General features: G+C 44.4%; 1 pseudogene; it reads left to right on the top strand.

Moving 5' to 3' along the window:
• The first annotated feature begins 2,103 nt into the window (after positions 1 to 2,103).
• Positions 2,104 to 6,597, top strand: LOC104689583 (annotated as a pseudogene).
• The last annotated feature ends 5,240 nt before the right edge of the window (positions 6,598 to 11,837 follow it).

Below are 11,837 nucleotides of genomic sequence, written 5' to 3'. Positions count from 1 at the left end.
GCCAGTTCCAGAAGTTCAATTCCACAGTGTAAAAAAGCACTTCCTTTTATCTGTTAAAACCAACCCCCTATTAGAGTCAGCAAATGCCAGCCGGTTCCAGGACTATGAACTTCCTGAGCAGCAGCTCAACCAGAGCTTACCTAGGGCCTTCTTCATTTTACAAATGTTGATGCTGTCCTCATTTTCCAGCATTCTTCTCTCCTGCCTCAAGTCATGTCTCCTAAGCTTCTTCATCCCTCATCATCTTGTTTGTCCTTCTGTGGACCTCCTTTAGTTTCACAAATACCACAATAAGCTGAATTTTGCTCCTAATTCCTGTGAAGGAGTGGGATCTATCTGCTTTGTTCTGACCTTGCTTGGGATCAACCACATGAGTGCTTTTCAGTAGGTGAGGAGGAAGGACACCTCTTGAAAAAAGTGTCAGACTGCCTCTCTCTGGCTGCAGCATCGCTGTATTCTTAATGTAATCTCATTACACTGGTCACTGAGTCAGTTCAGTGAATCGTGAAATGCATCCCCAGTTTTGTTTTTGAAGGTGAGAGACAAAAGGGCAGTCAGATCCCTTCCTCACCCTGAACTCTGTATCCAACAGATTTATCCAGGGGCAAGACTGGAGTCTAAATGACCCTGATACTGAACAAGTGTCATAGATCACAGCTTCATCCATCCATTCCATGAAACAGAGAAACGAGGAATTATGCATTTCAGGATAAGAGTGATGAGGTTTTGTTACTTGGCAACTGTAGCTCCCACACATTTTGGAAAAAAACTGAGAACATCCTGTACCTTGGAGAAATCAACCAGCTTAGGTGAGGAGGAAGGGAGCTGGCAGCAGATCCCCAAAACTTTGAGCTGGAAAGATCTCGTGAGGCTTGTGGAAGTAAAAATGTGCTTTATGTCTTCATGCTCCTCAGTTTGTCTCCTCAACATGACTCTCTGCATCAGTTTCTGGGCTCTTCATGATGAAATAATCCATTGTTCTGCCATTTCTGTCTCGCAGAGGCATTTCACAGACATCTGAATGAGCTCTAATCCACCTGCCAGCTGCAATCAGCACACAGCATGGCTGCACTCCTGTCAGCCAAGATTTGAGCACCAGAAACAAAAACCTTCAAAGAGGAATCAGCAAGAGATCTGCATGTGGAAACTGGGGAGGGGGCAGTCAAACCTGAGGGTTTGGTGAGTGTACATACAGAAATAGCAAACCCAGGCAATGAGGCCAGGGTAAAGTTTGACTTGCCTTCAGCAGTGGCAGCTGACTTCAGATAAGAATTCAGACATGATATATTAAAATAATAATTTAGGGCTTCAGTTGCTGGGAGCCAATCTCCACGGCTGAGCTCAGCAGGCGGCTGTGTTGCCAGACCCCAGCTAATGCTTATGCAGTGGTTCAGCATTTTTGGTCCAGTTTTGTTACTGACAACTTTGCTGTGTGAAATCCCGTTTCTATTTCCTAGGTTGCATATAAGAATCCAGTGGTTTCAAAGAGCAGATCTCAGGTCTCCAAGACAACCCTGCAGTAACCAATTAAGTAAAGGTAAGGTAACAAAACTACCATGGCAAGAACTGATTGAAACGGTCTGTTGCTTCAAGGAGTGCAGCAACATGAGATTGCTACAGTGGCAAAGATGTCTTATTACAGTCTTTGTAAGGTCTGCCTGGCACTGCAGTCTGTTGTGTGAAATTCCAACTGGCTTCATGTAAAATCAGTGAGAGCTGAGTTGCTAATACCCAGTATAATATTCCAGTTCATTTGGAATCCTGGTTTTTCTAATTATGTCATTAAAAGGACATGTGCTAATGTCACTGCAACCCAAGCAGCTAGAACAGCCCAGCAAGAGCTTCTCTCTGAGACACAGCTATTAAAGCACTGCTCACACATCTCCCAGAGAGTGGGGAGAGGTTCTGGTGTATTTTCATCATGTGCATAGTATAAGAAAAGATCATAGGAAATAAATGTGAGGGAGATGGAACTTCTTTGGCTAAACCATTCCTGATCACAGGGTGTCTCACCTCTTCCAAGGCTCATATGATGGTGGTTTCATCTGCTTCCCACACAGTCTAATGTGAGCCCTTCTTAATTGTAACCAAATCTCCCTTACTGCAACCTATCACTTCTTGTCTCCTGGCAGACACAGATAATAGTTTATTACCTTTTATACTGCAGTTTTACCTATATGAAAGGTATTATCATGCACCTCTTCCCCCAGACTAAATCAAGTCACTTTTTTCTGTGCCTCCTTGCAGGTCTCATTTGCTGCACCTCTGGTTGTTCTTGCTGCTGTACTCTGGACTCCGTATTCAACAGCCAGGGGCCAGGGACTGCGCTGCCACGATGAGCACGGAGCAGGTGATGTGCAGGTACTGTGTGCAGAGAGCACGTTGGGAGGGAAACAAGTATCTGTTCTCACATGATTTGCCTACAAGCAAATCCTCCACTGTCTTCAAGTATTACCAGAAGGGACAGTGTGCCTACAGCGCTTGGTACAGGTGTGATCACATGAGGCTCACAGCCCTGGGGGGAGCCACAGCCACTGTGCTGCCCCTGGCAGTCCCCCACAGCCCCTGAGCGTGGGCCCACCACCACACGGAGCAAGCAGAAGAAGAGGGCGCTCAGGGACAGAAATCTGTGGCTTGAATGAAGAGCAGCAGAGGCGTGGTGCCCTCAGGGTTGTGGTGTGGTGCAGTGACCAAAATAAAAATCAGGAAGTGAAACCCCATTACTACTTGGAAGCACTTTGCAGTGGACTGGAAGATCCGGTCGCTGGGAGCTCCTGTGGTGACAGGGAGCAGCTGTGTCTGTACATGTTGGAGGGAATGTGGCACTTGGGAGAGTGCTGCCTGTACCTCCACAAGGTCATGGGTGAGCTATGTGGGCTGCAAGTGCTTCAACCTTCCAACCAAGAAGAGAGGAAAGCTCACAAGATGATGTGCATGGCAACATTTGAGCTCGACATGGAGAAGGCCTTTGCTTTCCAGGACAGTCAGGCCAAGGTGTGCAGCATCTGTATGGAAGTGGTGTATGAGAAACCACCAGCCTCTGAGAGGACGTTTGGGATCCTTTCCAACTGCAACCACATGTACTTCATCTGGCAGCGGAGATGTGCCAAGCAGTCCAAGAAATCCATCATCAAGTCCCGTCCAGAGTGCCAAGTAATATTCAAGTTTGTCATTCCCTGTGTGTACTGGGTAGAAAAGCAGAAGAAAAATGAGCTGATTAAATAAATAATTTAAGCAGAGTGGGGAAAAAGCCCTGCAAGTACACTGAAAAAGGGAAAGGAATGTGCTGGTTTGGAAGAAAGTGTCTTTGGAAGGAAGTTTTGCAGGGAACAAAAGGGCTGAAGGAGGTAACAAGGTTCTACAGAAATGTTAGGTTCTCTGAACAGTTGCTCTGTATAGTGGAATGCACAGCTGGGAACTACTCTTTCCAAACACAGTGACTACTTCTACACTATGGCAGACCAGGGTCTTTGTTTCACTGTCAGCTGAGCTATTTCCATGTTCTGACTCATCCATGGCTGTTTCTACACCAGTAAAAGCAGCAGCATTTGCAGCATTGTTCAAGCCCTCACGGGTGAAAATAATTATGAGGCAGAAGTTTCCACCAATGTGGAGTTTTTCACTTTTCACCTTGTGGGTGTTGCCTTGTGTGTGCAGCTCTGGGTATGTTCACAGCATGACCATGGTTCTCTAGGACAGAGGGACACAAGTGACAGGAGGCCACAGTGATCATGTCCAAACCTGCCTTTCCTCAGGAACCTGGTGCCTCACAAATTCTCTGAGTCAACCTCAGGACTATTTCTTGTGCTGCCTTCACGTTTCTGCGCTCCCCATCCCTGTTGTGAGTGCAGCAGTCACTTTCTTCTCACTGTCCTGTGTAGCTCCTGTTCAGGCAACCTTCCACTTTTCCTTGAAGAACAGCACTTACATTATACTTCCTTGTGGATATAAAGTACAGTTCTTTTCAGTTAGTTCTCTCTTCCAGTTTTGTTAAATCCCAGATGAGCTGATCTTAGACTGCTGAGCCTTGCTTTCCTCTTCTGTGAGACAGGACAAGTACAGCACCCAGAGGCTTGTAAAACCTGTCATCTGTGCTGCAGCAGCAAAAAGCATTGTCATTGAACACACTGCCTTACAATAATTGTGTTGCCATCAGCTGGGGATCTAGGAGGAAGACCTTATGTGGAAAGTGCTGCTAAATACTCAGAGAAAAGCAAATTTTGAATTCTCAGGGGTAAATATTTATTCCAGACTCTCAAAAAAGTAGTGGTTTGTAAATCCAGGTGTGGGAGGGTTTTTAGTGGTGACAGTGCCTGGAATTTTTCAGCAGCTTTTCTTTCTCTTGTTGAGACTTCTCATTAACAAGCCCTAACAGTCATGGCAGCAGCTACACAGGTGTTCTGTCAAATGGAAGAGCTGGGGCAGAAACTCCTTGTTCCTTCCAGTGCACTCATTACTGTTTTGTCTCTTCAAGTTCTCTTTCAAGTCATAGATTCCCCTTGGATCCTTATGGGGCCATTCCACGGATGAATGAGCAGCTGCTTTCTGTTTCTCCGCACGTATCTCCCCTTTGTTACATTGTTCTCATCAGGTCTGGTCACACTCCCACATATTCTGATATTTCTGGTACCCTGCACCATTTTAGGAGAAATAAATTAATAATCTTCTTTCTTGCATGCACACCTTTCCCTGTGCCCACTTAAAAACTAATCCTGTGGCAAAAATTCTTCAGCTCTGCATTCAGATAACCGGTCATCTATGAAAGCAAGTTAAAAATGAGGTTCCTAAACAGAATTTAATATACCGTTGTTGTTGCAGTGACTGTAACGCAGTGCAGATTTGATGTTTTAAAGCCAGGGTTACAAGGGCGTGCACTCTTATCAGTCTATTTGATTTTAAAATCCTTATCTCTGTTGTACTGTAGGCATTGGGGTAGCTCAACCTGCTGGGTTAATAAAATGTCTCTTGGATCTCTGTAGCCCTTTTATAACATCTAAGACTATTTGAGTTTCATGGTCACCACAATGCTATACAGGGCTCATTCCTTCCATTCACGGGTCATTGTGCTAATAAATATGAGATAGATGCCTTTGGGCATTAACAAACAGGTGCAGCCCTACAGTGTGACAAGGAAATTATTTTGGCTGGGACTTTCCAACACTATATTATCAGAGAGGACTGTATAAACAAGTCAGTGCTTGTTGGAAGGAAGCATGGGTATGGGACTTCATTCCTGGTTGCCATCCTACTTCACAGTCCACAAAACCTCTCTAGGACTGTGGATCTCTGAAGGCTGGAGGCAGCTTGACTGTGTCTCTCCATGCAAACTGTGCTACTCTGGGTCTGTTCAGGGACACTCCAGAGTGATGAATACGCCAAGTCACTCCAAGGTATTATATGAAAAGAGACCCTGGCACCGAGTTCAGCTTGACAGAGACTTGCAGACATTTAGAAATGTGGTCATGCACGCCAAGATACAGCTCCAAGTTCCTTTAATTCCTGCAATCATCAGACAACTGCTGAATGTGATAAGGCAAGGATTTCAGCTCAAAATGGACTGGGAACAGGGAGAGGAGTGGAGAGAGACAGTAGACAGATACCAGGCAGGAGGTGCAGATGTTAAAGCTTTGATGTTCTCCCCGTCAGTGGAAAGAGTGGAGTCGAGATTAGCAGCATTGTGCTCAGTAATGGCATTATCCTGCTCAAAACACCAGGAGATAGAGTTGTGCTGAATGTCGCTGTGTCAGGGTACTTGATCCTCCACTCAGTTGCTGTTTGAAACCAGATTAACATCTGAGACTAGGATTGCACCTTTTATACTTGACAGTGGGAGCTGGTTATTGTTTTCAAGCTAAGTGCCTCCTTGCTGGGGTGGCATTCCAGTACTTGTCCCAGAGCAGCAGTGTGGTGTAAGCCAGCAGCCCCCACTGAAAGGGAAGCTGGCCCATTTCTCCCCTACCTGTGCTCTGATGGTACAGCACTGCTGCAACACTGTCAGCATCCCAGACATCCCTCAGACATGACACTGGACAGCACAACTGAGCCTCCTTGTTTTCACAGACACTGCAGAGCAGGAGAATGAGCAAGACTCTGGAGGGATTCAGATGTGTTCTGTATTTCCCAGACAAGCTCTCCTGTTGCTCATTGCATCTCCAGGGGAAGATATGAGTGCAAGGAGTGGCTTGTTCTGGTGGCTATCTCTTAAAAATATGTATTTAATTAGTTTGTAGGAGGCAATATTGAAAAACCAGTGCTTTGGGAGAAATTAGTGGAATTTATCATGGATCCCAGGTCCTGGGATCCTGTTCATTTTGCATTCTGAGATCATCTTTGAGAAGACTCTGATGTCTCCTACCCAGTAAAGCTCTACCATTATTGAGACAACCAGCTGTGGTGTGCCAGGAGAGAAACTGCTGACTCTTGCTTTCACCCCTGGCACTGTGCTGCCCTTTGCTCCTGCAGTGAAAAATGTGTCCATAACTGTTGAGCTTGGATGGGTTACCCTTCCTTCTCAGACCAGGGCAATAGAGCAGAGGAGGCTGCTGTTCTGCTAAGTTCTTTATTTCATAGTCTCATAGCTTTCTTGAAGGCAGAGTTCGAAGGGGGTTACATGATAAAGGCAAGCAGTAACAGCAAACAGCAGGCAGAAAACAGCTTCTTCTTCCATATGCTCTCTATCTTTTCTTACAGAAGTGTGGATTATATTTGCTAATTAACCAATAAGATTAACACATGATTCTAGTTTTCTTTTTCTTAACCTATCCTGGTCTAATTCTACCAGTCGTAAGCCTTACACTAGTGTTACACAGGTATTACACAGATTTGTGTATACAGTTTCTATCAGCTCTTATTGTTTATGTGAACACTCTATCTAAAAAATGTGAACAGTATAATTCTATCTATATTTTGTCTAAACTAAAGAGTTCTGTGAAAAGGTAACTCTGCTGCAGTAAGAACTGTGTTTAAGGTCTCTGCTACAGCTTTTTAATGTTTAAGACACTTAGCATATATTTCTACTAAAAGTTAAAAAATCTGTATTTCTATTTCACTTTGGTGTGGCTTCATGTATCTCAGCTTGTCCAAAGGTTTTAATTCAACCCCTGTGCTTTGGCTTCCCTCTGGGCCTGAGTCCAGAGGAGCTTTCACTCCAACACATAACTTCTGTCAGCCTTTTGAGGGAACTTTAATCAGGCAGGGGTGAGGACCAGCACTGCTGAGATAGTGAGGCTCAGTTTTCCCAAGGAACCTTATCCCACGCTCCCAGAGGTCCTTGCTGCTGCAGCTACACAGTGACCAAATCCCAGCCTGTGCCAGGTAATGTACAGCTGTGTGTGTGATGTGTGGGCCTCCTGTCCGCACTGTAGGGCAGAGACTTCAGACAGGGACAGCGAGAGAATATGGGCCAAGACCTTGACTTGAAGATTCTCTTTCCTTGCTGGGTCTAATTTCCTGAAAAAAGATTAAGTTATGGTATGGGACCACCCTGCAGTCCTGCTGTTTTGGTGACAGCTATGGGGCAGCTGTGCTGGAAGATGCAGTTTCAGAGAGACAGGAACAGATGCTTATCTCAGTCCAGTTCACTGGTCTTGGGTTGAGAATATTTTAGGGCACCCCAAGTCATGCCTGACTGTTCTGAATTTTCAGGAACACTGAACAGTGAGTGACTCTGCTGGGTTTGGGAGATACCCATCTTCAGGTATTCCTTTTAATCTCTTTATACCTCACTTCTTTCATCATTCAGGTGGGAAGTGAGAAGCAGCCTTTACCTGCCTCCCATCACATACATAATTACTGTTGTTGAGGAGGCTTCACTGCTGCTGCTGGCAAAATCTCAGTTCAGAGCTGCACCCTCAAGTGCCAGAGCTTTGGGTAGCTTTTCCTTCACAAACCACATAGATCAAGTCAGGCTTGTCATCGTGAACAGGCTCAGCACAAAGGACACTCTAATTCCACCTGGTGATGCCTTCATAAGGGGCAGCTCCTTATTAATGAATGATTTCACCATTCAGTGAAACACATTTCTGTACTTCACAAGTTGTGAAGGGATCTGAGCAAACACACTGCGTTGGGAACAGCAAAAAACACCCAACATGGATCAAAAGCATCAACATGCTCATAAAAGGAAGGAGGGAGTTATCCTGATTCATTTCAGGAAGATGTCGTGAGTGTGCCACAGACAGACCATACTCAGGGCTCCACAGGGGTTTGTGCAAGTAAATAGAGAAGACAACTTACAAACAGTGGGAGAAAACTCAGAATCTTTCTTGAGGCAAGACCATTTTTCTGGCTCACTGGGGACAGCTCCAGCTACATTGGGAATAACGACACATTATTCCTGATATTCCTAAGGAAAGAAATGAGTAGGACCCAAATGTTTACTTAAAGGAAATATATTCTGGATCCTATGAAGAGTCAGACTTCATCAAGACTTTGCCTTTAATAGCCACCAGCACTGGATTCAATCCTCTCTAATACACTCCTAGGGTGATACAGGGCCTTGGGGAACTTTTCCTAGCCTTTTAGACAGTTTATTCTTTAGACAGGAAGTTGTTTAGCTCCTATTTTTTTTTTCATCCTGACACAGTTTTTTAGATGGGTGCATTATCCATGGGAAGTTTTAGTGGATTTTTGGATACTTGCAGATATCCTGTGGTGCTCTGTGATCAGCTGGCAGTAAAGCTGGAGGTATTTCTTCCTCTGAGCTTTGAATGGTTATATTTCCATTTCACTTTCCAAATCTGAAGAAAATTAGTATTTCCAATTTCAAAAGCTCTCCCCATTCCTTTATCATAAGCAAAGAAGAAACGGGAACGCTTGGTTGGCCTGTTCTGCACTGTTCATTATTTTACACAAATGTATCACTAGGTTTCTCCTCTTCATAAAGTCTCTACAGACATGCTTTTAAACTGTACTTCTGATAGCTTTCATTATTTTCAACACCTAACATATAATACTTTTATGCCTCATTTAGTAGAAAACTGTAAAGATCAAATTTCCATTTAAAATATGGAGCCTTGTAACAATTTTTTTAAACAACTAAAATAGAAGTCATATGAACCATTGCTTCTCTTTTATTTCTTAAGAAAAAAAAGAATAAATATCTAGAAAATGTTTTCTGTATCCTTTTTGAAAGAAACATATTTCACTGACTGTAAAATAAGTGCTTGTTTGCCTGCTGAGGAAAAGATTGTTTGGATGGCGACTAAGGAGCCAAAGCAATTTCAAAGAAGAGAGGTGGGTTCTGTTTTATAAACACAGAAATCTCAAGTGCTGTTTGTGGCTAGAACAGCCCCACAGAGAAACTGAAAGTTTTATGATCCTAGAAGATTAAATGAGAGATTGGTGCAATAACTCTATTGGTTTAATGTATGCTTTGTTTCGGATAAAACGAGAAGAGATGTTTTGCTGCCTAAATCAAATACTTTTGGCCCCTTTTCTTGTTGATTTTGTGCTGTGACATCAATAACAGCCATTTTTAAAAGCCCAAGGCTTATTTTGTTACACCCACCCCCCAAAACCTGTGCATATAACCAGAAACACTGCAAATGTTAACATTTCTGAGATCCTTGATGTTTGTTCTTGCAAAGAGCTCCCAAACAGACCAGCATTCATCAGAAATATAACAAATCCCTTTGTTGCTTTTCCACTGGTGCCATTTTAAAAATAGTAATATCTTTATTGCAACACTTCTGAGGGAAAAGGGCTCCCTTACCCTTCAACAGCCAGACAGATACTCCTTCTGTGTCTCCAGTCCTTTGGCTGCTGCTCTCACACCATGGTGTTACTGTCAGCACAAAGCCCACGGATGGCATGGTGACATGGGAGTTCTAGCGGATGTGTGCAGAGCAAGAGGGATACGCTCAGTGTGGTTTTACTCTCAGAGGAAAGAAAGACCCCCACAGTCACCAGTGCAGTGTCAGAGCAAGTCTCAGGGAGGTTTAAAGCAGCGTAGAAGGACTAATGGCAACTGTCCCTGGTGACTACAGCTGGCAGCAACTCCACCTGGCTACTCTTAAATCCCCTCCCACAACTCCTTTACCACAGCAGGGCCCACAGGGGTTTAAGCTCTCCACCTCCACAGGGAACACAATCCCCCAAAACCCTTGGCAGTGTTTTTCTCCTTGCTGCCATGCTGTCTCAATCTCACATGGCTTTTGTTTCAGGGGATGGGGTCATGAAAGTCTCCTGGAAACTGGTGTTGTTCAAGGGCTGACACAGAGACGATGTCACATCGCACTCTGAGACGATGGCTCTGCCCCACAGCACTCACACGACAACATTGTGGTGATTGAATTGGAGCCGGGATGGAGCCTTGGAAGGCTTGCAGATGGGGGAGCTGGAGCTGGATGAACTGTTACAGAATAGCTGTTACAATTTCTCGTCTATTTAAGCAGACTCTGAAGTCAACTCTTCAGAAGTAAAGGCTGGTACCTGCTGCAGTTCTGTGTGCCTGCCTGTCTTTTGAACTCCTTTCAAAGAGGCCCTTGTACTTTGTCAGGAAAATGAAGAGGGAGATCCCTGTGTAATCTCCATCAATACCTTTCATTTCCCAAGGTAATGATGCCTAAAGTGTCGCGGGGAGAGAGCGCCTTTCCCCTCCTGACACAGCGGGGACTCCTTTGAAACCCTCCTCAGGCTCACAATAGACACCCCGATACAGCAGCTTCCTCTGCTCCTCAAAATGCTATTACAGCATAGTTAAAATAATTTACATGCTGTTAGTATTTTTTTTTCTGAGATAAGGCCATGTAAATGTCCATGGAAAAGTCAAAATGCCCAGTTTAGGAAGGAATTTGAGTTTCTAATGCCATTGACAGCATGCACGTCGTCAGAACTCCTCCATGAACAGAGAGAAACGTGGCTGCTTTCCTTCAAGTGTTTGTCTCTTGAATTATTATTTTCAGTTGTTCATTAGTCCTGTAAAGTCAACCAGCCATTTTGTTCCAAATATTTGGCTAGTTAATAACTCCAAGAAAATTCTAGTGGTCGTGTATTGATCCGAATAAAAGTATGGAGCTTTGGAAAATCAGAGGGGTTGGATGGAGTGTTTCATGCAGAACAGACAGTTTGCCTCCAATTAACTTCAAACACTAACAGAGCACAGAAACGGCTGCAGGACTTCAGGAGAATAAATAACCATTTGCAGATTGAATACTGGCTGTTGTATCACTGCTTTGTGGGCTTTATTAATGACTGGCTCGGTGCGAGGAGCCTTTTTTCTGCTCCTCCACAATCAGAGGAGGCACGAGACAGATGTGGTTTACATTCATCTAAAGTTAGAAGTCATGATGTAAATTGCAGAAATAGACATGAATAGAGAAAAAAGCCAAAATGTGTAATTTGAAAAACATGTTAGAGCAATAGCTGTGCAATATCCTGCTTCCCAAAAGGTTCAGAGGAAGAGGGTTATGGGTAGAGACCCTAATGGGGCCATTTGTTTCCTGGGGAGCAAAGCACTAAGTTTTAACGTTCATGAAAACCAAGAAAACAATTACTTGGTTGTGTATGGAAACTTTCAGCCTTCAAAATTCAGAGAGAAATGCTGATAAAAAAGTGCTGGGATCCAAAGGTCCTGGGAGTACTTGGGAGCGGCTGCAGGAGCTGGGGTGATGCCATTTCCCAGTAGGGAGATGTCTGGCAACTCTTAAGACAGTGGTGACACAGCACTGGCCCTTACACCCAGCACTGAGCTTCCCTGGATTTCCAGCTGGATTTCTGCTTGTCACTCCACCTGCCTCATCACTGGGACTGGGAAGCTGGACTGACTGCACTGCTGACTGCAATGGACTGACTCTGGGCCCCTCAGTTCAGGGAGGACATTGAGAGGGTGGAGTCTG

This window comes from Corvus cornix, chromosome 13 (genome assembly GCF_000738735.6).
Source record: "Corvus cornix cornix isolate S_Up_H32 chromosome 13, ASM73873v5, whole genome shotgun sequence".
In the NCBI taxonomy this organism is placed as follows: Eukaryota; Metazoa; Chordata; class Aves; order Passeriformes; family Corvidae; genus Corvus; species Corvus cornix.
This window is presented reverse-complemented; position numbering and strand designations above follow the sequence as displayed.